Consider the following 27008-nt stretch of genomic DNA (forward strand, 5'->3'; position numbering starts at 1 on the left):
TCAGGCTTTTCATTGTGGCCTGTGGAATGTTGTGCCAGTCATCTTCAATGGCTGTGCAAAGTTTCTGGATATTGGCGGGAACTGGAACATGCTGTCATACACATCGATCCAGAGCATCCCAAACTTGCGCAATGGGTGACATATCTGGTGAGTATGCAGGCCATGGAAGAACTGGGACATTTTCAGTTTCCAGGAATTGTGTACAGATCCTTGACATGGGGCTGTGCATTATCATGCTGAAACATGAGGTGATGGCAATCGGATGAAAGGCATGACAATGGGCCTCAGGATCTCGTCACGGTATCTCTGTGCATTCAAATTGCCATTAATAAAATGAAATTGTGTTCATTGTCCGTAGCTTATGCCTGCCCATACCATAACCCCACCGCCACCATGGGGCACTCTGTTCATAATGTTGACAACAGCAAACCACTCGCCCACACGACACCATACACGTGATCTGTGGTTGTGAGGCCGATGGACATACTGCCAAATTCACTAAAACAACGTTGAAGGTGACTTATGGTAGAGAAATTAACATTCAAATGAACAGCTCTGGTGGACATTCCTGCAGTCAGCATGCCAACTGCACACTCCCTCAACACTTGAGACATCCGTAGCATTGTGTTGTGTGATAAAACTGCACATTTTAGAGTGGCCTTTTATTGTCCACAGCAGAAGGTCCACATGGGTAATGATCATGCTGTTTAATCAGCTTCTTGATATGCCACACCTGTCAGGTGGATGGATTATCTTGGCAAATGAGGAATGCACACTAACTGGGATCTAAACAAATTTGTGCTCAACATTTTTGAGAAATGCATGGAACGTTTCTGGGATCTTTTATTTCAGCTCATGTAAACATGGGACCAACACTTTACATGTTGCATTTATATTTCTGTTCGGTATATATTAAAGGGTTTTGGTTGGTATAAGTTATTCAACTGTTAATAAACATGTAGCTAAGTAGTTAACCCCTTAGAGAGTTTGTTGTGTATTGGAGGTAATGGAGATCAACTGGATTTCATCTTGATCTGGACTGGAGAACTCTGGTCACGCGTGTAACAGTTCATCTGAACCACTACCCCATCACATATAATGTCCAACAGATGTGTTTTGTGTGTGTGTGTGTGTGTGTGTGTGTGTGTGTGTGTGTGTGTGTGTGTGTGTGTGTGTGTGAGAGAGAGAGAGAAATATGTCATGAAGAACATGTTCTAGCCTCTAAGACATATCAGTATGTTATGATGTCAGTTCCTCTTAGTTCACCAACTCTCTCTCTCTCTCTCGCTCTCTCTCTCTCATGAATGCACGCCACTGCGCACTCACACACCACACCACACACACACACCACTCCCCCTCTCTCTCTCCCCCACTCTCTCCACTCTCTCTCTCTTGCTCCCTTCCCTCTGTTTGTGCACCGACCATGCCCCACCACCCCACCTCAGTTTAATTTAGTGCCTCAGCCGACAGCTCGTTGACAGCTTCTGTGACGGGCAGAAGTATTCCATGTCGAAGACAACGTATATAGATATACCAGCTAGGAGACTACAATGGAACCTAAGCCCATGTGTTTTGCGTGAAGTGACGAGCCGCAGTGACCTAGTCTGTGAAAATGATTAGGAAAACGTGGTCATAAACACCCACTGAATTTATGCAGAATTTATGCATATTTTATATTGTGAATTTGACTTCAAATAGGCAAACAACATTGTATGAGTGCCTTGTTCTATGCAATAATCTGATTTAGCTTCAGTGGAGTATTTAAAAGATCTGCTTATTCTTGTTAAGTTCAATAATATGCCTTTAATCGAGAATCAATGAAAAAGTAAGGTAATGTGGTCGGACGCATAGCCTTTTCACCATGTTGTTACATATATGGTTTGGCCACTTCATATTTTTACAGGTGTAGGCTATAGTTACCATCTCTGCGCTCCAGATTCTGGAACATGGGCGCGCCGAGTGCAGTTCGCGCTCATACCAGAACGCACCTCCCACTTCCAACTTTTTTTTGTGTAAATTCTAGAGCCTCTCGTCCTCCAATTGTTAAAACTCGGGACGCGCTTGACATAGGGCGCATACTTCTCGGAGACTTCTGGACCGCAACTTTGACACACAGAGAGAAATGTTCTGCCCAGGGATTTCAATAGGCTACCTTTCTGAAGTTTGTGGACAATACAACTGTATTAAAGGGATTTGAGCCTCATAGACACGTCGATAAAGTGGATAAGAAATAGCACTGTTTTGAGCACATTTCGGGACTTTAGTTCATTTTGCCAGGTAGGTGTCTCACGAACAACTTTCTTCTACTTCTGGTGCGACTTTATGATGGAAACAAGTAGACTAGTAGCCAGTAGCCTAGTCAGTGACAGTTTGGAGACCGCGCAATCATTCTGCAGGTTGTTCTGTGTGCTCCAAAGTGCAGCTCGGATGGTGTGTGCTGTTCAGGCGAGATATGGTTTGGGGAAGTTATATGAGGGATTTCTCTGGGTTACTGTCTGTGAGCTGAATGCCTGTCACTGCTTGTCTTTATTAGAAACGAGAATAGTTTTGTGATCACATTTTATATTAAAACATTTCTGAGTTTTTCCTCTTAACGCACATGATGTTGGATACTATATGTCATATATGTCTATCCCATTATCCGTGCTTATCGATCTCACCACGAGCAATGAGCACTGACTAGCCTATAGCCAATAGCCAAGGTTTATATGGCCGAACATTTCTCTATATGGCCAACATAGTTCTATTCTATCTCACTTCGACTACCTTATCCATCTGTCAAGCCAAACCGCATCCACAGAAACCTTTGAAAGCGGATCTTTGTCAAGATGTGATATGGTCGGTTATATTTGCGTGTCAAAATATCTTTACGGTGTGGTGCCTAGCTCACCATTCTAGATTAAAATCTCTGCGCAGCCAGAGACCCTCGCAGAGAGAGTCATGCAGAACAGAGATACTGTTCCAACGTTCAAAAACTGCTTGAATCAACGTTGTTTCCATCCATAATAATAATTTTAAAAAAAATCATCAATCGTTGATTTCACGTTGAATTCACGTTAGTTGACAACTCAACCAAATGAAAACTGGACGTTGAGCTGCCGTCTGTGCCCAGTGGGTTGTTTAGTTATGAGCACAGCAGGCAGGTCAGGGTGGTGTGTTATGGTTGTTGATGTTGGTTTATCCCGTTTGTGTTTGTTTGTTTTAAAGGTAACTGAATTAGAGCGTGTTATCTCACTAATTTGACCAGGGTTGTCATCTCTTCTTTGTTTATTTAAACTTTAACCTGATTGGATTACATTGACTTGTCTTTGTATACAATAGAATAGTAATGGCGTGGTAATAACAACTTCATCAAATCCAAATTCAAAAAATGATCTTATTGCTGTGGTTGTGAGAATGGCACATTTGTGATTTTGAGCAATAATCACCTTGACTACTCAAGTATACATAATGTTATTCAGTGGCCTCTATGTCAATGACTTTGTATGAAGAGGTGTTATAAAGCATGCTAGATAAATACAAGTCAGCGAGGCAGCCAGGAAGGGCACCTAAACAAACTGAAGTCTATGAAGGGATGTGAAAAGTAAAGACCGAGATGGAGGGACAGAGAGAATGAGGGAGGAGGAGGAGGAGATCAGCAGAGAGAGCGAGAGAGAAAGCAAACATTCCTGACTTGGTGTCTCAGCAATTTAATTAAAGAACGTCTAAGATGCTCTCACACACACACACACACACACACACACACACACACACACACACACACACACACACACACACACACACACACACACATTGTGAGCCCCCCCCCCTACTTACACCCCCCCCCCATACACTTTGGTCTTGGACTAATCCCAGGGGTCAGCCAATAAGTGTTCGGGTCATGCCACCATGACAACTAAATAGGGGGACCCCTGATTGAGTTAATAACCCCATGATGGAAGCTAAGAGGTACAAGGTGAAGAGGATTTTGTTTGGTGTGTGTTAGTCTAAAGAGGGCGAAGCAGCTATTAGAGAATGAGAAGTGGTTGTTCATGGTTATAGTGTTATCAACAACAGCAGCAGCAGTATAAATCCTCTCCTCTTAGCCAGGCTTAACTGTGCCCTGTGGTGCTTTGGTGGTGCTCCTTCTAGGTCCTCCAGGTCAGCTTTTACTCTGGGTTCCCCTTGTTAGGGACCATTAAGGAATTAAAACCTCCATGAGCTCTGGTCTCTCTCTCTCTCTCTCTCTCTCTCTCTCTCTCTCTCTCTCTCTCTCTCTCTCTCTCTCTCTCTCTCTCTCTCTCTCTCTCTCTCTCTCTCTCTCTCTCTGTCTCTCCTTTGGTCTCTTTCTCTCCGTTTCACCGATCTTGCTCTCCCTGTCTTTCTTTTCCTTTCTCCCTCTATCTGGACTTGCTCTCAGCTCTTTCTCTCGCTGCCACACTGTTCTCTCCCTCGCTCTCTCTCCCTACCTCTCTGCTCTTTCTCAAGTTCTCAGTCCAGTCTCCTGTCCTGCAGCTGTGCAGACACAGACAGAGGGATGGGGGCTCTGGTTCATGTGGGAGCGTTTAGAGCGTTTAGGGAAGTTGTCACCATGTGTGATAAAACAGCGAGTGTCTCCCCGAAGCCAACATAAATCGTCCTGATGCTGAGAAAGACACAGGTTTTAAGACAGTAATAGATGACTTGCATCGTATGTCTATTGTTCTCCTTCAATGCCCAAAAGAGCCAAACAGGAAGTAACATTATTATATTGAATATGTCCATTGTCCTCAATGAGTGTCTGAATGTGTTTTGTAGACAGTTTGTTCTTGATTTGATGCTCCTTGGTTGAACTGCGAGGTGGTTGGAATTGACCTTTTCTTTGACCTGTGGAATATAGCCTATAGTCTACACATTCCACTGCTCTTTAATAGTGTATTTACCTTTCCACAATGAATTATCTTTATGTGACAGCTTTCCTGACACTCTGTGAATTTTTCCGTTAGTCTAACACGGCACTGACTTGACATGTTCATCGGAGGAGAACCTATGATTGTCAGATCCCAGACCCCCTAGGGAGAGGTTTACGGGTCGCTCCCCTTTGCTGCCCTGTGGTGCACCTCCTTAAAACCCTCCCCCCTCATCCTCGGAGCGTGTTAGGTAAATCCAGTGGTCTAGTGGGAAGGTATTGAGTGTGACATATAGCCTTCTCATTACATTCCTCAGTGTACTACTCTGAGAGAGAAACCTTTGGCGTTCGTCACTTGAGGTAGAGAGGGATAGGTGGAGAGGTCGAGAGAGAGGGAGAGACATTTGCATATTCCGATACCTGATCAGTCTACAGACTAGTCTTATACTATACCTGAGGCTAAGAGTTATTTTGACTCCCTCCACCCCTCTCTCAGTTTTGACCCCCACCCCTAGCCAGCCCTAATCCCCTCTCCCCAAGGGCGCAGTCTGGGTTGTGCACACACATGCCTTTTCATCCCATACAATAGCCCCTCAATCCTCCACACACACACACACACACACACACACACACACACACACACACACACACACACACACACACACACACACACACACACACACACACACACACACACACACGACCCCCCCCCTCCACACACACCCCATTCAGAGGTCCCCTGTATACACACTCAGACAGACAGTAGCCTGAGGCTACAGGGCCTTGTCTCTCTAGCTCAGATCAGCTCCACAACTACAGCCACAACAGGTGATGAGAGAGGCCCCTTGGGAAACAGAAGGTAGGTCCACTCTTTCGCTTACTGGGAAGTTGATGGATCAGTGTGCATATTTGTGTCAGTTATGACAGAGTGTGTTATGTATGTGTGACTTTCGTGGTAAGTGTGTTCTGTGTTTCCCTTGGCAACAGCCTGCGCTGAGACCTAGAGCTTCATACAGCCCCATGTTTACACAAACAGCAGGAAACTAGACCGTTGGGATGTTATTGCAACACACACACACAAGGACACACACATGCTTTGCAACTAAATGTTCTGTTACTTTCTGTACTGATGTCCAGCTGTCAGACTTCCATTGAATAGGCAGGCACATTCAGTTACCCCTCCTTTCTACTATAAATGAAGAGCTGTTAGCTGCTTGTTCCTGTACTCCGGCCTGCTTTCCCCCTCTCAAAACCTCTCATACCTCTGTCCACTCCTGCTCCCCCCTACGGGTGGCAGGCGGATTAGGGGGTCAGAAGTCAGATGGGGGGGGGGGTACAGCTGGAGGGGCCAGTCAAAACACAGGTCAGGACAGGAAACTGACGAGGTGGAAGGAGCAGGGTCCAGGAGCGTGTGTGTGTTGGGCGGAGGGGCAGGATTGGGGTGTAGGAGTTTTGGCAGGCAGGAAACTGTCAGGGAAGAAGGACTAGGGTTGAGGGCTTTGCGTGTGTGTGTGTGTGTGTGTGTGTGTGTGTGTGTGTGTGTGTGTGTGTGTGTGTGTGTGTGTGTGTGTGTGTGTGTGTGTACTTATAATTTGTTCCTTCAGGTATAGTAGACACCATACCAGTCATACCTGTATGATCACCATACAACTTGGAACATTTGCCATTTCAATCAGTCTAATTTGTTTGTCTGTTTACTCATGTAAAAGAGAGTCAAGTTCTTCTCCCTTCTTTACCCCCTCTTTACACCGCTGCTACTCTCTGTTATCATCTATGCATAGTCACTTTAATAACTCTACCTACATGTACATATTACCTCAACTAACCGCACATTGACTCTGTACCGGCACCCCCCTGTATATAGTCTCGCTATTGTTATTTTACTGCTGCTCTTTAATTACTTGTTACTTTTATCTCTTATTCTTATCCATATTTTTTTGAAACTGCATTGTTGGTTAGGGGCTTGTAAGTAAGCATTTCACTGTAAGGTCTACACCTGGTGTATTCGGCGCATGTGACTAATAACATTTGATTTGATTTGAACGTTAAAGGACATGTATGAGACCGTTGTCTCAACAAGAAGTTTTTTAAAAAAGTATTGAAGGTTGTTTCAGGATATTTAAAGGGGCAATCTGGGATTCAAACAACAGCAAAGCGGTCACCATTCAACCTTTTCATTCAAAAGTCAAAAAATGGAAGTACCAATCCCAGATTGCCCCTGTTAACTTCCCTGTTCACATACTCCTCTCCTCTCACTCTACAGTGGCTCCCTGAGCCTGTGGTATTTTTGAACTTGGCCATGTTGTTAACAGATGAGAGCTGTAGCCACTTCAAAGTGAAGGAGAACGGATCAAAAGTTAAGCAGCGACAGCATTTTATACACCGGCGGGAGAGGAGAGGGAAGTAATGAAAGTGTGTGTGTTTGCACTTGATGCCCTTTCATAGAGAGAGAGAGAATGAGAGAGAGAGAATGAGAGAGAGAGAGAGAGAGAGAGAGAGAGAGAGAGAGAGAGAGAGAGAGAGAGAGCAAAAGAGGGAGAAACAAAGAAAGAGAGACAAAGGTAAGGCAAAGTTGAGATGGGGGGACAAAGAAAAATAATTTGTTGCCCTAAGTCTCTGGTCTTCAATAGCAATGCTGTCCAGTTAAAATGACACATTCCTCTGTGGTTAAGCACAGACACTTTGTACAGCCAAGACAAGCACAGCTAGCACACTGCAGTCTGTTGAGAGCCAATCAGCTGCAGAAATACTGAACAGACTGATGATGAATGACTTTAATGACTTTATGTCTTTTCGACTGCCTGACCAAGGCTTGACCCTAACTGTTGAGACTGCAGGGCTGTTATGTTTTGATGAGAGACATGATGACAGTCACAAATAGAACATGGATTTGGCCTGAGATGACGATGCTACGTGTGTGTGTGTGTGTGTGTGTGTGTGTGTGTGTGTGTGTGTGTGTGTGTGTGTGTGTGTGTGTGTGTGTGTGTGTGTGTGTGTGTGTGTGTGTGTGTGTGTGTGTGTGTGTGTGTGTGTGTGTGTGTTGATCCAGAATAACATGGGTTGGAATGTTGTTCAGTATCGAATGAATTTATCTGAGAAGCTGTGACCAGGAGCTGTTCTTTAAGGTACGCCTAAACATTCTGCAGTCACTATCAGTGTGTGAACAACCTTTACTATGATACTCTCTGTCAATAGACAGACACGCTAATACACACACACACACACACACACACACACACACACACACACACACACACACACACACACACACACACACACACACACACACACACACAAACTTTGCGATCAATGAGTGTGACTGGTATGTGTAGTTGATCTGATGATAAAATCCTTTACAAAAGCCTCACTTGATCAACCACAGTTATACCATAGAGACCCTGCACTGTAAATCCATTGTGCTTATATAACCTCTGAATATAGTAGCATAGATATCTGTAATGGAGAGCTCCACCGAGGGAAATGTATCCCAGGCAGAACCTCTCTGATAGAGATAACAGCAGAGCTAGAGGTAGCGTTGGTATTTGTTAAATACAGATCTCTCTGTATAAACCACAACAGAGCTGTACTGTTCCTGAGTGTCAGCGTGTTGAATCAATGGACTATTTTGCTGTAGGCTCTTGAGGTTTATCAGTAGCATCAGTTCGAATTCACATTCTGGTCATGTGTGTGTGTGTGTGTGTGTGTGTGTGTGTGTGTGTGTGTGTGTGTGTGTGTGTGTGTGTGTGTGTGTGTGTGTGTGTGTGTGTGTGTGTGTGTGTGTGTGTGTGTGTGTGTGTGTGTGTGTGTGTGTGTGTGTGTGTGTGATTGAACACAGAGTAGTGGTCTATGTCTGTATACTGTAGGTGAGAAGTGACTGTATATTTTATTTCTCTCTCGCCCTCGTCTTCCTCTTTCTCCCTCTTCATTCTCTCTCTTCCTCCTCATTCTTCCTCTTCCTCTTCATTATCTCTCTCCCTCTTTCTCTCTCTCTCTCCCTCCTCATTCTCCCTCCTCATTCTCTCTCTCCCTCCTCATTCTCCCTCTCCCTCCTCATTCTCCCTCTCTCCTCATTCTCTCTCTCCCTCCTCATTCTCCCTCTCCCTCCTCATTCTCTCTCTCTCCCTCCTCATTCTCTCTCTCCCTCCTCATTCTCTCTCTCCCTACTCATTCTCCCTCTCCCTCCTCATTCTCTCTCTCCCTCCTCCCTCTCCCTCTCCCTCTCCCTCCTCATTCTCTCTCTCCCTCCTCATTCTCTCTCTCCCTCCTCATTCTCTCTCTCCCTCCTCATTCTCTCTCTCCCTACTCATTCTCCCTCTCCCTCCTCATTCTCCCTCTCCCTCCTCATCCTCTCTCTCTCCCTCCTCATCCTCTCTCTCTCCCTCCTCATTCTCCCTCTCCCTCCTCATTCTCTCTCCCTCCTCATTCTCTCTCTCCCTCCTCATTCTCTCTCCCTACTCATTCTCCCTCTCCCTCCTCATTCTCCCTCTCCCTCCTCATCCTCTCTCTCTCCCTCCTCATCCTCTCTCTCTCCCTCCTCATTCTCCCTCTCCCTCCTCATTCTCTCTCTCCCTACTCATTCTCCCTCTCCCTCCTCATCCTCTCTCTCTCCCTCCTCATTCTCTCTCTCCCTCCTCATTCTCTCTCTCCCTACTCATTCTCCCTCTCCCTCCTCATTCTCCCTCTCCCTCCTCATCCTCTCTCTCTCCCTCCTCATCCTCTCTCTCTCCCTACTCATTCTCCCTCCCTCTCCCTCCTCTTTCTCCCTCTCCCTCCTCATTCTCTCTCTCCCTCCTCATTCTCTCTCTCCCTCCTCATTCTCTCTCTCCCTACTCATTCTCCCTCTCTCTCCTCATTCTCTCTCCCTCCTCATTATCTCTCTCTCCCTCCTCATTCTCTCTCTCCCTACTCATTCTCCCTCTCCCTCCTCATCCTCTCTCTCTCCCTCCTCATCCTCTCTCTCTCCCTACTCATTCTCCCTCCCTCTCCCTCCTCTTTCTCCCTCTCCCTCCTCATTCTCTCTCTCCCTCCTCATTCTCTCTCTCCCTCCTCATTCTCTCTCTCCCTACTCATTCTCCCTCTCTCTCCTCATTCTCTCTCCCTCCTCATTATCTCTCTCTCCCTACTCATTCTCTCTCTCCCTCCTCATTCTCTCTCTCCCTCCTCATTCTCTCTCTCCCTACTCATTCTCTCTCTCCCTACTCATTCTCTCTCTCCCTCCTCATTCTCTCTCTCCCTACTCATTCTCCCTCTCTCTCCTCATTCTCTCTCTCCCTCCTCATTCTCCCTCTCCCTCCTCATTCTCTCTCTCCCTCCTCATTCTCCCTCTCTCTCCTCATTCTCTCTCTCCCTCCTCAGTATCTCTCTCTCCCTCCTCATTCTCTCTCTCCCTCCTCATTATCTCTCTCTCCCTCCTCATTCTCTCTCTCCCTACTCATTCTCTCTCTCCCTACTCATTCTCTCTCTCCCTCCTCATTCTCTCTCTCCCTACTCATTCTCCCTCTCTCTCCTCATTCTCTCTCTCCCTCCTCATTCTCTCTCTCCCTCCTCATTCTCTCTCTCCCTACTCATTCTCCCTCTCCCTCCTCATTCTCTCTCTCCCTCCTCATTCTCTCTCTCCCTACTCATTCTCCCTCTCTCTCCTCATTCTCTCTCTCCCTCCTCATTCTCCCTCTCCCTCCTCATTCTCCCTCTCTCTCCTCATTCTCTCTCTCCCTACTCATTCTCCCTCTCCCTACTCATTCTCTCTCTCCCTCCTCATTCTCTCTCTCCCTACTCATTCTCCCTCTCCCTCCTCATTCTCTCTCTCCCTACTCATTCTCTCTCCCCCCTCATTATCTCTCTCTCCCTCCTCATTCTCTCTCTCCCTACTCATTCTCCCTCTCCCTCCTCATTCTCTCTCTCCCTACTCATTCTCTCTCTCCCTCCTCATTATCTCTCTCTCCCTCCTCATTCTCTCTCTCCCTACTCATTCTCCCTCTCTCTCCTCATTCTCCCTCTCCCTCCTCATTCTCTCTCTCCCTCCTCATTCTCTCTCTCCCTACTCATTCTCCCTCTCCCTCCTCATTCTCTCTCTCCCTCCTCATTCTCTCTCTCCCTACTCATTCTCCCTCTCCCTCCTCATTCTCTCTCTCCCTACTCATTCTCTCTCTCCCTCCTCATTATCTCTCTCTCCCTACTCATTCTCCCTCTCCCTCCTCATTCTCTCTCTCCCTCCTCATTCTCTCTCTCCCTACTCATTCTCCCTCTCTCTCCTCATTCTCTCTCTCTCCCTCCTCATTCTCCCTCTCTCTCCTCATTCTCTCTCCCTCCTCATTCTCTCTCTCCCTCCTCATTCTCTCCCTCCCTCCTCTTTCTTCACTCTAAGTCATGTACGAATGAAAACAAACACACAACACAGAAGGTCTTGAATGACATCATTTTGTAGTCCCTTACCAAACATTGCAGATGCCTCCATGGCTTCACTATAAGTCATATGTCAACACCTTCTCTCAGAGCAAGCAGAGTGTGTGAAGTTATTTGTCCTACATAGTGTGTGTGTGTTAAAAGTTTTCCTGCACACTTTGATTTAAGTTCAGTTTATGCCCTCCTAATATTTAAGGATAGGATTTGGGGAGGGTAATTTGACCCTTAGATCTGTCAACTTCCACCCAGAATGTGTCTGTCTCTGGGAACAAACGGAGGTCACTGGCTAAATGGCTTTCTCCACCAAATCAACACGTAGGAACACAGTTCTGATTAGACTAAATGAATACTTCACCAGAACACTGTGAAGGAGACTGGAGTGAACACATGGTCAGTCTAAGTTCTCTCTCTCTCTCTCTCTCTCTCTCTCTCTCTCTCTCTCTCTCTCTCTCTCTCTCTCTCTCTCTCTCTCTCTCTCTCTCTCACTCTCACTCTCACTCTCACTCTCACTCTCTCACTCTCACTCTCACTCTCACTCTCCAGGGGTGTCCAGGGGTCCATGAGGAGTTTGAGTAAACAGTTATGTGAGAGAGTAAACACTAAAGGTTCAGTAACCTACACATCATCTGTCATTTCCCCTACAACAATCCTCCCCCCTTAGTTACACACCAGTTCCCTCAATACACACATTTTCATTTTTCACTTGTTCACACTCTTCTTACAAAAACCTAACTGAGTCACACTCACGCACAAACACACACCAATGGACGAATACCCCCTCTCAGTCCATCCTTGGGCCAGTAACCGAAAGGTTGCTGGTTCTAATCCCTGAGACGGCAAGGTGGATAAATCTGCCATTCTGCCCTTAACCCAGGCAGTTAACTCTCAACAACAGCTGCTCCCCAGGCGCCGATGCCGTGGATGTTGATTAATGCCCCTCCCCACTTCTCTGATTCAGAGGGGTAGGTTCATATGCGGAAAGACACATTTGGTTTGAATTCATTCAGTTGTACAACTGACTAAGTATCCCCATTACCCTTCCCTTTTCTTTGCTTCTAAATCTCCACAGGCATCTGCAGTATAACTCCCCTCACTGGCTTAACGCTGGGGTGATGAGGTGATCCAGCCGTGTGTGTGTGTAGGGTAGTTTAGTGTGAACTGTAGTTTAGTGTGTAGTGTAGTGTAGTTTAGTGTGTAGTGTATGTGTCTTATTGGTCAGACACAGGCACATACAAGGTCAGTGTGGCTAAATAATATGGCAGATGTGTGTTTAGGAGTGTGTGTTTGTGTTCCTGGGAGTGTGTGTGTGTGTGAGTTAGTGTGTGTGGGTGTGTGTGTGCGTGTGTATGTGTGTGTGTGTGTATGTGTGTGTGAGTTCATGTGTGTCTGGGTGTGTGTGTGTGTGTGTGTGTGTGTGTGTGTGTGTGTGTGTGTGTGTGTGTGTGTGTGTGTGTGTGTGTGTGGGAGTGTGTGTCAGATACAGTCCACAGTGTGGCAGTGGGCTGACAAGACCACACTCATATAACCCATACAGCTGCCCAAGCTCAGAGGTGTCTACTGTTACCAGCTCCAGTCAGACATGGGGAGGTCTATCACTACTGTTTACAGCTCCAGTCAGACATGGGGAGGTCTATCACTACTGTTTACAGCTCCAGTCAGACATGGGGAGGTCTATCACTACTGTTTACAGCTCCAGTCAGACATGGGGAGGTCTATCACTACTGTTTACAGCTCCAGTCAGACATGGGGAGGTCTATCACTACTGTTTACAGCTCCAGTCAGACAAGGGGAGGTCTATCACTACTGTTTACAGCTCCAGTCAGACAAGGGGAGGTCTATCACTACAGTTTACAGCTCCAGTTAGACATGGGGAGGTCTATCACTACTGTTTACAGCTTTACAGCTCCAGTCAGACAAGGGGAGGTCTATCACTACTGTTTACAGCTCTAGTTAGACATGGGGAGGTCTATCACTACTGTTTACAGCTCCAGTCAGACATGGGGAGGTCTATCACTACTGTTTACAGCTCCAGTCAGACATGGGGAGGTCTATCACTACTGTTACCAGCTCCAGTTAGACATGGGGAGGTCTATCACTACTGTTTACAGCTCCAGTTAGACATGGGGAGGTCTATCACTACTGTTTACAGCTCCAGTCAGACATGGGGAGGTCTATCACTACTGTTTACAGCTCCAGTCAGACATGGGGAGGTCTATCACTACTGTTTACAGCTCCAGTCAGACATGGGGAGGTCTATCACTACTGTTTACAGCTTTACAGCTCCAGTCAGACAAGGGGAGGTCTATCACTACTGTTTACAGCTCTAGTTAGACATGGGGAGGTCTATCACTACTGTTTACAGCTTTACAGCTCCAGTCAAACATGGGGAGGTCTATCACTACTGTTTACAGCTCCAGTTAGACATGGGGAGGTCTATCACTACTGTTTACAGCTTTACAGCTCCAGTCAGACAAGGGGAGGTCTATCACTACTGTTTACAGCTCCAGTTAGACATGGGGAGGTCTATCACTACTGTTTACAGCTTTACAGCTCCAGTCAGACAAGGGGAGGTCTATCACTACTGTTTACAGCTCCAGTCAAACATGGGGAGGTCTATCACTACTGTTTACAGCTCTAGTTAGACATGGGGAGGTCTATCACTACTGTTTACAGCTCTAGTTAGACATGGGGAGGTCTATCACTACTGTTTACAGCTCTAGTTAGACATGGGGAGGTCTAATCACTGTGTTGGGGCCCACAATGGGATGACACAGGGTAGCGGTTGGGGGGGAACTTAGGCACCTGGAGGGAGGAGGATTTTTGGAAAAGGGGAGAGGAGGACTGAGGATAGATTGGGCCTTGCTCTTCCTGTTTCTCTCGACATACTCTCTTGGTGTGTGTGTGTGTGTGTGTGTGTGTGTGTGTGTGTGTGTGTGTGTGTGTGTGTGTGTGTGTGTGTGTGTGTGTGTGTGTGTGTGTGTGTGTGTGTGTGTGTGTGTGTGTGTTTGCAGCCTGTAGAAGAGCCGTTCTCTCCCCCTGGCACACCTGCAGCTAAGTGGAAGAGACTCAAGTGGCTCATGACTATTTGCTGAAAGATATGACAGGCCTGCAGGTTAGAGAGAGAGGTGGAGAGTCAGGCACAGCCATAGGGCTTGGGTCTGTTTAAAACACACAAACACACACACTCACGCAGTGTGTGTGTGTGTTGACACGATTTGCAATTGTCAGTTCACCATGGATATGTTCTTTGGCAGTTGTAGCTTTGTGTCGTGTTGAGTAAACACCCCAGGGCTTTTAGTCATCTTTGATAAATCTCTTTCTTAAGATTCCAAAAACAAAAGCAGGAAAAACAGGTAGTCCCAAATGTTACTCAGGATTGGTACATACTGTATGTGTGTATTTATGTGTGTGTGTGTGTGTGTGTGTGTGGAGAGAGGATCTGGAGACTCCAGACAAGTACAGACACATCTGACTTCTCTATAAAAACCCAGCACCGTCTTTACATTATCTTAAATATCTCTGTAAACTAATCTAGTTTATCACATCCACCCACCTCAACAAGCACCAGACAGAAGGAGGCGGCGACGTCATAAAATATCAAATCTATTTAACTGTAGTAAAGAGCAGGAGCTTCTCCATTGAATTTGTCTTTACACTTATTTAAGTGATCTGATACTAGAGACATAAACTGGGTCCTACTAAGTCTGTCCTTGTTCTAAGACCTGGGGGGGAACAGTGCTGCTATTGTTAGAGCAGAATAGGACCGTGTGTGTTGAAGTGATGGAAGAGTAGTAGAGTGTGACAAGAAGCACACCTGCATGCCAGTATAGCACATGTTCCTCCTACAGTAGCTGGCATCCTAGACATTCCTTACCATGGTCTCTGTCTGTCTGTCTGTCTGTCTGTCTGTCTGTCTGTCTGTCTGTCTGTCTGTCTGTCTGTCTGTCTGTCTGTCTGTCTGTCTGTCTGTCTGTCTGTCTGTCTGTCTGTCTGTCTGTCTGTCTGTCTGTCTGTCTGTCTGTCTGTCTGTCTGTCTGTCTGTCTGTCTGTCTGTCTGTCTGTCTCTCTCTCTCTCTGTTTCTATCTCTCTGTCTCTCTCTCTCTCTCTCTCGCTCTGTCTCTCTCTCTTGCTGTCTCACACATATACATTTGACATTAACCAGTGTACTTTTCTCAAGTCTCAAAGCCTCACAACTCTTTCCAAACCATGTTAACTCTGCTTGGCCCTCCAGTACACCTAGAAGCCATTACTGTACGTTTCATGTTGTTCTCACCTATGGCATATATCGGGAGACAGACTGTCTCTTAACAGCTAATAAAACTGACAGGTTAGAGAGAGAGAAAAGAGCTGCAAGGTGGAGCTGTCAGAACGAGAGAGAGAGAGATGAAAGAAATAGAGAGATATTAAAGAAGGGGGGAAAAAAGTGGAGAGAGATTAAAAAGTGATCAGAAAAAGTGAGATATGTCACTCTAGCAGATTGTTGAGATACGGTATACTGCTGCTGCATGAAACAGAGGGAATTCCAAACGGTGGGCGGAGTTGAGTGTCATCATTCCAATGCCACATACTCTATTGTCCCCAAGACACTGTCATTGTCCCTAAGGCCTCTCCACTGTCTCAGAGGCAACATGTATTTACAACCATAACTACAGCCTGCCGTTGTTCTGTCTGTCTGTCTGTCTGTCTGTCTGTCTGTCTGTCTGTCTGTCTGTCTGTCTGTCTGTCTGTCTGTCTGTCTGTCTGTCTGTCTGTCTGTCTGTCTGTCTGTCTGTCTGTCTGTCTGTCTGTCTGTCTACAGTGAGGGAAAAAAGTATTTGATACCCTGCTGATTTTGTACGTTTGCCCACTGACAAAGAAATGATCAGTCTATAATTTTAATGGTAGGTTTATTTGAACAGTTAGAGACAGAATAATAACAAAAAAATAATTATAAATTGATTTGCATTTTAATGAGGGAAATAAGTATTTGACCCCCTCTCAATCGGAAAGATTTCCGGCTCCCAGGTGTCTTTTATACAGGTAACGAGCTGAGATTAGGAGCACACTCTTAAAGGGAGTGCTCCTAATCTCAGTTTATTACCTGTATAAAAGACACCTGTCCACAGAAGCAATCAATCAATCAGATTCCAAACTCTCCACCATGGCCAAGACCAAAGAGCTCTCCAAGGATGTCAGGGACAAGATTGTAGACCTACACAAGGCTGGAATGGGCTACAAGACCATCGCCAAGCTGCTCGGTGAGAAGGTGACAACAGTTGGTGCGATTATTCGCAAATGGAAGAAACACAAAAGAACTGTCAGTCTCCCTCGGCCTGGGGCTCCATGCAAGATCTCACATCATGGAGTTGCAATGATCATGAGAACGGTGAGGAATCAGCCCAGAACAACACGGGAGGATCTTGTCAATGATCTCAAGGCAGCTGGGACCATAGTCACCAAGAAAACAATTGGTAACACACTACGCCGTGAAGGACTGAAATCCTGCAGCGCCCGAAAGGTCCCCCTGCTCAAGAAACCACATATACATGCCCGTCTGAAGTTTGCCAATGAACATCTGAATGATTCAGAGGACAACTGGGTGAAAGTGTTGTGGTCAGATGAGACCAAAATGGAGCTCTTTGGCATCAACTCAACTGGGCGAGGAGGAATGCTGCCTATGACCCCAAGAACACCATCCCCACTGTCAAACATGGAGGTGGAAACATTATGCTTTGGGGGTGTTTTTCTGCTAAGGGGACAGGACAACTTCACCGCATCAAAGGGACAATGGACGGGGCCATGTACCGTCAAATCTTGGGTGAGAACCTCCTTCCCTCAGCCAGGGCATTGAAAATGGGTCGTGGATGGGTATTCCAGCATGACAATGACCCAAAACACACGGCCAAGGCAACAAAGGAGTGGCTCAAGAAGAAGCACATTAAGGTCCCGGAGTGGCCTAGCCAGTCTCCAGACCTTAATCCCATAGAAAATCTGTGGAGGGAGCTGAAGGTTCGAGTTGCCAAACGTCAGCCTCGAAACCTTATTGACTTGGAGAAGATCTGCAAAGAGGAGTGGGACAAAATCCCTCCTGGGATGTGTGCAAACCTGGTGGCCAACTACAAGAAACGTCTGACCTCTATGATTGCCAACAAGGGTTTTGCCACCAAGTACTAAGTCATTAGAATGCAAATCATTTTAGAACATTTTTGACATGCGTTTTTCTGGATTTTTTAGTTGTTATTCTGTCTCTCACTGTTCAAATAAACGTACCATTACAATTATAGACTGATTATTTCTTTGTCAGAGGGCAAACATACAAAATCAGCAGGGGATCAAATACCTCTCTCTCTCTCTCTCTCTCTCTCTCTCTCTCTCTCTCTCTCTCTCTCTCTCTCTCTCTCTCTCTCTCTCTCTCTCTCTCTCTGGTCTAGAGTCTGAGCCACAATGGCAGCTCTGATATGTTTCATTAGGAAACCAGCCCAGTGGTCCTGGCTGTCAGCTGTTATTAATGCAGGTGACATAGAGAAGGTGCTGTCAGCTGTTATTAATGCAGGTGACATAGAGAAGGTGCTGTCAGCTGTTATTAATGCAGGTGACATAGAGAAGGTGCTGTCAGCTGTTATTAATGCAGGTGACATAGAGAAGGTGCTGTCAGCTGTTATTAATGCAGGTGACATAGGGAAGGTGCTGGCAGCTGTTATTAATGCAGGTGACATAGAGAAGGTGCTGGCAGTTGTTATTAATGCAGGTGACATAGAGAAGGTGCTGTCAGCTGTTATTAATGCAGGTGACATAGAGAAGGTGCTGGCAGCTGTTATTAATGCAGGTGACATAGAGAAGGTGCTGGCAGCTGTTATTAATGCAGGTGACATAGAGAAGGTGCTGGCAGCTGTTATTAATGCAGGTGACATAGAGAAGGTGCTGGCAGCTGTTATTAATACAGGTGACATAGAGAAAGTGCTGGCAGCTGTTATTAATGCAGGTGACATAGAGAAGGTGCTGGCAGCTGTTATTAATGCAGGTGACATAGAGAAGGTGCTGGCAGCTTTTATTAATGCAGGTGACATAGAGAAGGTGCTGGCAGCTGTTATTAATGCAGGTGACATAGAGAAGGTGCTGGCAGCTGTTATTAATGCAGGTGACATAGAAAAGGTGCTGGCAGCTGTTATTAATGCAGGTGACATAGAGAAGGTGCTGGCAGCTGTATGTCGATGCTTATCTTCACACAAAGAAGAGTGTGTGTGTATGTGTCAGAGTGAGAGCGTGTATGTGTGTGTGTTTGAGAGAGCCTGTGTGTTCATGAGAGTGTGTGTGTGTCGGAGAGAGGGAAAGTGTTTGAGTGTGCAAATGTGTGTGTGTGTATTTGCGCGTACACTCTCATAGATTTGTGTTTACATAGACATACTTCACTATAACAGCATTACTAGTGACATGCAGTCAGAGAGGTACTGGTTAGGACCCAGCACACCACCAACCTAAACACTGTGCAACACACACAGCAGCCAGCAGACAAACACATATTGCAAACCACAGGAGAAAGTTCCAGTTTTTCAAGTGGAGATCTCTGATTGATATTTCTCTCCTTCCTGTTTACTCATTGTTTCCTTCATAAGAAGTTTCCAAAATGCACTCTGTATAGCAGTGCGTTAAAGCAGTAGTGTTTAAAAAATATAACATTTCACTGCACCTATCTGGTGTATGTGACAATAAACACATACTTATTTATATATATATTTTTAACTAATTCACCCAAAGTTTCACCCATCAAATAGACAAAACCATGGTTATAGCTTCTGCTTTCAGCCACAACCATTAGGTTCCAGAGTCAAACCACCATTTTAAAAACTCCCTCCCTCCCTCCCTCCCTCCCTCCCTCCCTCCCTCCCTCCCTCCCTCCCTCCCTCCCTCCCTCCCTCCCTTCCTCCCCAGTTGAGAGACACAGCAACCCGATCCAGGTGTAGCTCAGGTGTAACCCGTGTAAGGCGGTTCGTCTCATCCATTGTGTCCCTCGCTATCTTTCCTTCTTCCCTCTTTCTTCCCCCTTTCTTCTCCTATAGACCCCGAACAGCAACAGTTTAGTAGAAGGACTGAAACTCTACCCCAGGAAACAGACTCTTGGGAGTGTGTGTGTGTGCCTGTGTGTGTATGTGTATGTGCGTGTGTGTGTGTGTCTGAAACAGGCTCTTGGAAGTGTGTCGCACCTCGACTTACAAGGCTTGTTTTGGTGGGTTAGGTTTCCAGTGAAGTGTGTCGATCGGAGGATGACGAGGGGTAATGGTGTTGTTATGGTCGTAAGTTGTGTTTGGAGTGTGTGGAATGTGTAGATGGATGGATTGGATGGAGAATTTGTGGAAAGCATAGCAAGGGTCGAGAGTGGTCTGGACTCTGGACTTTACCATTTTTGCTGCATTGTGTTTTTGTATAGAGGGGATTAGGGATATTAGTGCGTGTGTGTGCTGCTATGTGTGCCTGCATGAATAGCGGGGTCAAGAACCTACTGTAGCACTAAACCTATCATAGCTGCTCAGGCCCTCAACATGAAATGTTACTGTCAAGCCATTCCTTCTCGACATGCTCTTACACAGTATCTAATTGCGGGTTCCGTTGACAACGGCATTGCTATTCTCCATGTCAAGTTGTAGAGTTTAAGTCCTGGTAACCAGTTCTGATTTGTTTAACAGTTTTTACTGCCTAAAGCTTTAAGGGAAAATTGTTAACAGGATAAAGGTTGGTTTACAGTTGGTCTATCGACAGTTGTCGCAGTGACATCATGAACGTTCTGTTGTCGTGCGACATCAAACTTTACGTTGTCGTTACAGAAAAGTAGAAACACAAAAACGACAGGCTGCGTGACATCAGCATCCAAAATGTATATGTCCATCTAGCAAGCCAGGCAACTAAAAGCAACTTCCTAAACAATATTTTGGTTTGTTTGTAGCTTGTTAGCTTGTTAGCTTGCTGGGTAGCCTGTTTAAATAATGACCATACCATAGCTGACAACATCTTAACTTTAGCACGTTTTTATTCATTATTACAGGAAAATAAACTCACAACAAGATCATTATTTACAAATGAATGGCAAGCTAATTACAGAAAATAAAAGCAGGGCATTCTACCAGAGAATTTAAGAACTTGTGCACAGTCTCAGTCAGGTAACCACGACAACAGAAACAGTCACAGCAACAGACAGTCCACCGGAGTATAAATGAAATGTTGTTTTGACCAGCGACACTTGTCACATTCTAATTGTCTACAGATAGACCAAGTGTAAACCAGTCTTAAATCACTGTCATCCCCCTTTTTTGAGGCTTTGAAAGAACAGAAATCCCTCCATCAACACACCTTCAGACATGTTATTTATTACCATCCTTTACCTCCCTCGCTCCATCCCTCCCTCCATCCCTCCCTCTCCTAAAAACAAGTCAGTTCAGGAGTTAAGCCGGCCCTTTTATGTCAAGTGGTCATATTTGGTATGTGCTGGTACTCCCTTGTGATTTTGGAAAAAGATAAGAGGGAAAGAAAAGAAACAAGGGACAAAGAAGTCTGGATGGTAAATCTGAAAATAAGGGCCACCTCTTTCAGAAGTATAATGATTTTGTGGATCGCTGAAGACATTCTATGTACTGTAGCAGCAGACCTCGAGCCTGGTTAAACAGGACTGAGTAGTGATCCCTGTAGTTCTACAGCATTCAGTTTAACCCAGGCTAGCAGAGCCCATCTGGCCATACATACAGGTCCTGACTTTGATTATTTACCAACTAGAAAGAGAGGGATAAAGAGAAGTGGCTGCGCATATTGTCTGTCTGGCCTTTGTCATGTAGGAGCGACAGGGTAGCCTAGTGGTTAGAGCGTTGGACTAGTAACTGAAAGGTTGCAAGATCGAATCCCCGAGCTGACAAGGTTAAAATCTGTCGTTCTGAACAAGGCAGTTAACCCACTGTTCCTAGGCCGTCATTGTAAATAAGAATTTGTTCTTAACTGACTTGCCCGGTAAAATAAAAAAAATGTGGCCTGAGTATAGTTTGCTTTGTTTACACACTGGGGGTTTGTATGAATGGAATTGTGTTTTACTCTGACAATTGGTATTTTTGTATCTTTATCTTTATCTCTCTGCCTCTCTGTCTCTCTCTCTCTCTCTCTCTCTCTCTCGATCTCTCTCGATCTCTCTTGGTCTCTCTCCTCCTCTCTCCTATCTGGGGGACAAAAGTTTATAGTGTGGCTTTGTCACAGTGAGAGATGGCCCCCAATGCACTGTGGGTAATAAAATCCATCTGTGGTAGTGTGTGCGTGCGTGCGTACCAGGGCATGTGATAGGGTCCTGTTCTGTTTCAAGGGAATAACAGTGTTTTCCATTCGGTAGATACCAATCTCTACAAATAATGAGAGAAGACACACAGAGAAGAGAAAGGAAGACACAAAGTGCATTCCAAGATGGAAACATTCCATAGTGAATAAAATAGGAAGAAATCCCACTGAAGCAATGCCATTTCAACACAGGTTTAGTTTTTCATCCCTTCATAACGTACAGTACAACTTCTCAATGTGGTAACAACTGCCAGTGTTCAGTTAGTCTCTGCCTATGAAACCAATGTGTTTACTGGCAAACCATTGTCCAGGGCTTTGTGGTTCAGAAGTAATCCCATTGAAACAGGAAATCAAACAAATGGAGAGAATGAACGAAAGAAAGGAGTGGGACAATATGTGACATAAAAGTAGAAAATATTTTTTTCCAGAGATGAGACGATAGAGTTGTAAGACTTTCATTCTCTCCCTCCATCCCTCCGTCCTTTCATCCCTCCATCCCTCCGTCCTTTCAGCTCTCCATACCGCCGTCCGCCCCCACTTTCATTTGGGCTCTCATTCTTTGCAATTGAAGCCAAATCATTTTCTAGCTATATCCTTTTCCACAGAAGTAATATCAAACCTCATTTCAGACGTAGGGCTACAGATAGATGAGATTTGGAGTCTGTCATAACTAGGACCCAGAGTATTCCCTGGCCATGTGACCTGACGAGGAAAAACTCCTGGCATAAAGGGTGGTTCAGACACAATATCCTGATGTACAACGAGTGAGAGGAGAGATATTTGAGCAACACATATAGAATTTAATTGAGCATTTTGACCAAGCCAATTTAGGTCTGATGATACAGACGATATGCTTTGTGAAATAGTTGTTTGTATTGTTAAATTGTAGACTTCCTGTCTCGTGTAGAATACATGTGCACTGCTGCATCTGCCAGGTATCGTTAACATTGTCATCACCTTAACTATTAATAAAAGGCAGAACTGTCAAAAGAGGGGCCCAACGTCCTGTGGAAGTTGATGAGTGAGAAACATAAACTGTGATTAGTCATTTCCTTTCATACACTCCTCTCTTTCTTTCTCTCCCCCTCTCTCTCTCGCGCTTGTTCTAATTTCGCTCTCTCTCTTTCTTCATAATCTCCCTCTTGCTTTTTTCTCTCCCTCTTTCTGTCTTTGTTAAGCCTCTCTCTTTCTTCTTCTTTTTCTTCTCTCTCTCTCTTTCTCTCTTCAATCTGTCAGTCTGAGACTGTTCCCCTTTAAAGAATGACCCAGAGCAGCTTACCTATCTACTGCAGTTACAGTTCTATCAGCTGGATAAATACAGAGCTCCGGATTCCTAATAGGCCTATGGCCGTGTCCTAAATACCACCCTATTCCGTATTTAGTGCACTATTTTGGACTACTTTTGACCAGGGTCCATAAGGCTCTTGTCAAATGTAGTCCACTATATAAGGAATAGGGTGCCATTTTGGATGCAGGCTCAGTGTGCCTTTCGGTCCCAGAAAAAGCTTTTAAACAAAGGTGCACTGTGCCTTGTCTGAATACCATATCATAAAATAATTATTTCATTCTAGAAGAGTAATGTCAGGTGTGTGTGTGTGTGTGTGTGTGTTCTACACTACAGGGTTTAGTGAGTATAATGGGTATGATAATAGCTAGATTAGCTACAGTGAATGTTAGGGGAAGGTCATTTCCTTGTGACTGACTTGACAGAGTGACATGGCAAGCTTTGTGTTACGTGTGTGTGTGTTATGAAATGTCGCACCTTACCTGTCGTGCCCTCTTTACCATTAACCCTCAGGTATGCGCCTGACGACGTTGTGAGTGACATCTGGTTTTGGTTTCCATGGCAAAAACAACCTACCGACTCAAAGCAGTCCTAATGAATGGCATAGCTCTAATTAGTTTTGACTTTGACAACAACAACACACGTTACAATGAATGACTGATTGACTGATTGAGAAAGCAGGAAGAGCCTAGAGTTGGTTACTGAGAAGTAACTAGTACTATGAAGTAACTAAGAAGTAACTACTACTAAGAAGTAACTCACAAGGCTTGTTGTATCAGGTTGAGAGAGAGATTTAGATTTTTTTTGAATCCCCATTAGCCGACGCCAATGGGTCTGATGTAAAACAAAAAATTACATTACAGACAAAACACTTTACAATTTACACACACACTACGTGTTAATGTTTTAAATGTGTGTGTGTGTGTGCATCTATCAGTTACACATACTGTACATGTCAGTACATACATACAAGAAGTAGGTCACATGGGGGGGAGATGCGTTGTGCCGTGAGGGATATAGCAGAGGCATGTGTATAGAGGAAAGACTAATATGCACATCATAACTCTGTTACACCTCAGCCATCCCTCCCTCTAATCTCCCCCTTCACCTTTGTTGTCCCTTAGAGACCTTGCTCTCTCTCTTAATTCAGTTCAAATGGGCTTTATTGGCATGGGAAACACATGTTTACATTGAAAGCAAGTGAAGTAAACTAAAGAGAGAATTAACAAAAAACATCTCTCCCCCTTCCTTTTTTTCTCTTACTCTCTCTTTACACCCCCCCCTCTCTCTCTCTCTCTCGCTCTCTCTCTCTCTCCCTCTCTCCTTGATCAAGATGGATTTTGGGGGGGTTATTGCAAATTCCAGCCGCGCCTGCCGGATCAGGCCCTGATCTCTCCTGTTATGAGGAAAAGGGGGGATGAGGAGGGAGGTAAAGGAGGGCAGGAGGCCGGAGGTTGGCCCCTTCACTTCTTCACTTTAATGAAACGTCTCGGGTTTCTATCCAACTTCCAACCTCAGGAGCCATGCAGAGGGCAGGAGTGAGGGATGCAGAGAAGGAGGGAGGGAGAAATGGGAAGAGAGTAGTGCAGGGTTCACTGAGAAAGACCAAGGCAGTGAGAGTGGGAGGAACAGAGGGAGTGAAGGAGAGAGAGAGAGAGAGAGAGAGAGAGAGAGAGAGAGAGAGAGAGAGAGAGCAATATTTAGAATGTATTGTCATGCTTTTGTGTGTGTGTGTGTGTGTGTGTGTGTGTGTGTGTGTGTGTGTGTGTGTGTGTGTGTGTGTGTGTGTGTGTGTGTGTGTGTGTGTGTGTGTGTGTGTGTGTGTGTGTGTGTGTGTGTGTGTGTGTGTGTGTGTGTGTGTGTGTGTGTTTGCATGTGCATGTAAAATACTCGTGTACTTGTAGTGCATTCTTGCTGACCGTAGGCTACTATAAAGTAACTCAAGGTCACTGTACAGCTGAAACACAACCAAGGAAAATTGATTCCACGCCTGCATCTGAAATAGCAACAACCTTTCATTTATCAGTCTTATCTTTGCTGAACAGAGATATGCACCGTAGGTAGCCTTGTTGTTTGCTGTAAAACCTTTAGTCTCTCCCAGTTGCCTCGCCAATTACTCTCAAAGTGTTCCCTGACCCGACTGATGGCACGTCTCACTGAGACACGCTACCTTGAAATTCACTTCTTATTAAACCTTTTTCTTCAGGAAATGGACCTTTTCCCTGGAACTGATAGGCCTATGAGTTTCAACCTTACCCTGCTATAATACCAAACTAAAAGCACGTGAGAAAAAGACGAAAGAGAATACATATATGGGTATGTGATTGATAGTGTGAGAAAGAAACAGACAGAGACATAGAAAAAAGAAAGAGGGAGGAGAGGTTATGAGAAGGTATGAGATCACTGTAAAATCAGGGTTGGATGGAGTCGCCGCTTAGACACTGATCTTAGGTCAGATTTCCATTTCCCCCTAATGGTTATGGTCAGGACCTGTGGAAAGTACGCTGATCCTAGATCAGAGGCTTTAGTCACTTACTCGCATCTCACTACCCACCCAGAACATTATAGATTAAAACAGCTTAACCTGCTTTATTATTAAAACACACACACAGCTAATCCTATAACTCTACTTTTCAGAGATAATTATTACAAGCTAAATGCCTCCTAAAGGGATGTGGGAAGGCTTTAATATGTCCATACATTGTCGATACACACACTCACTCATACAGTATACTCTATATACATACTGGCTTCATGTGAAATGGCATCCTATTCCCTATCTGGTGCATTTCCTTTGGCCCTGGTCAGAGGTAGTGCACTATGTAGGGAATAGGGGGCCATTTGGGATGCAGCCACACTGTATGTAACTGTAGCTGATGCTTAGGGTCTCTCTCTCTCTCAATGCAATTTCTATTCAATTTAAGGGGCTTTATTGTCATGGGAAACATATGTTAACATTGCCAAAGCAAGTGAAGTAGATAATAAACTAAAGTGCAATAAACATTACACTCACAAAAGTTCCAAAGGAATAGAGACATTTCAAATGTCATTATGTTTCTCACTCACTCACTGACTCACTCACTCACTCACTCACTCACTCACTCACTCACTCACTCACTCACTCACTCACTCACTCACTCACTCACTCACTCACTCACTCACTCACTCACTCACTCACTCACTCACTCACTCACTCACTCACTCACTCACTCACTCTCTTGTGTTAATTAGTCTCTCTCACTCTCTCTCTCTCTCTGTTAATTAGTCTCTCTCTCTGTTAATTAGTCTCTCTCACTCTCTCTCTCTCTGTTAATTAGTCTCTCTCTCTCACTCTCTCTCTCTCTGTTAATTAGTCTCTCTCTCTCACTCTCTCTCTCTCTGTTAATTCGTCTCTCTCTTTTGCTCCCCCCCTCGTGTAGCCAGCGTAGTAAGGTCTGTGTTTATGGTGACCATGTGTCTGGCTAGGGGTGTGTGGGCAAATGTGTGTGAGTGAGTACATTTTGAGATTGCATGTGTTTGTATGAAGTAGCCGTGTATGTGTCCATAAGTTTGTATGAAGAAGTGTGTGTGTGTGTCTGTCTGTGTCTGTAGGTTTGGAAGTGTATGCATACATCCATGTGTGTGTGTCTGTGTGTGTGGTACACACTCCAATACACACTCACAAAGCCATAGTTTGTGTTTGTATGCAATAGCCGTGTTTTTGTGGGTGTCCAGCCGTTTAAAGCCAGGGCAGTTTTCATGGGCTGGAGACACTGCCATAAACACACACACACACACACACACACACACACACACACACACACACACACACACACACACACACACACACACACACACACACACACACACACACACACACACACACACACACACACACACACACACACACACACACACGCCAATGCCATAAACACTGGGGAGAGGCTAGACGTGCTTCTCAATCACCCCAGGACGGAGTGACTGTGGGTGGGCTAAGACAGGACCTCGCTCAGGACTCAGGCCAACTGTGTGTGTGTGTGTGCTCACCAAGCAAACAGTGAATGTAGCCACTATGAAGGGGCTGTGTGTGTGACTGGGCAGGGTTTCATCATAGTGATGTTGCAGTCTCTATGGGGTGATGGTTGTATGCTCTGGTTGAGGGGAATAGGGAGGGAGACCCAGTCAGAGAA

At 45.2% G+C, this 27008-nt stretch overlaps 1 protein-coding gene across 1 annotated transcript in view; it reads left to right on the top strand.

The window, feature by feature from the left end:
- The first annotated feature begins 2030 nt into the window (after nucleotides 1-2030).
- The window catches only part of LOC106590506 (vasorin), a 29688-nt gene continuing 4710 nt past the window's right edge, over nucleotides 2031-27008 (top strand). Inside the window, exon 1 of the mRNA XM_014181594.2 lies at nucleotides 2031-2277. The gene's annotated coding sequence lies outside the window, so the exon portion shown is untranslated. The remainder of the gene's footprint in view (nucleotides 2278-27008) is intronic.

The sequence above is a fragment of the Salmo salar genome, chromosome ssa02, assembly GCF_905237065.1.
Source record: "Salmo salar chromosome ssa02, Ssal_v3.1, whole genome shotgun sequence".
Classification (NCBI taxonomy): domain Eukaryota; kingdom Metazoa; phylum Chordata; class Actinopteri; order Salmoniformes; family Salmonidae; genus Salmo; species Salmo salar.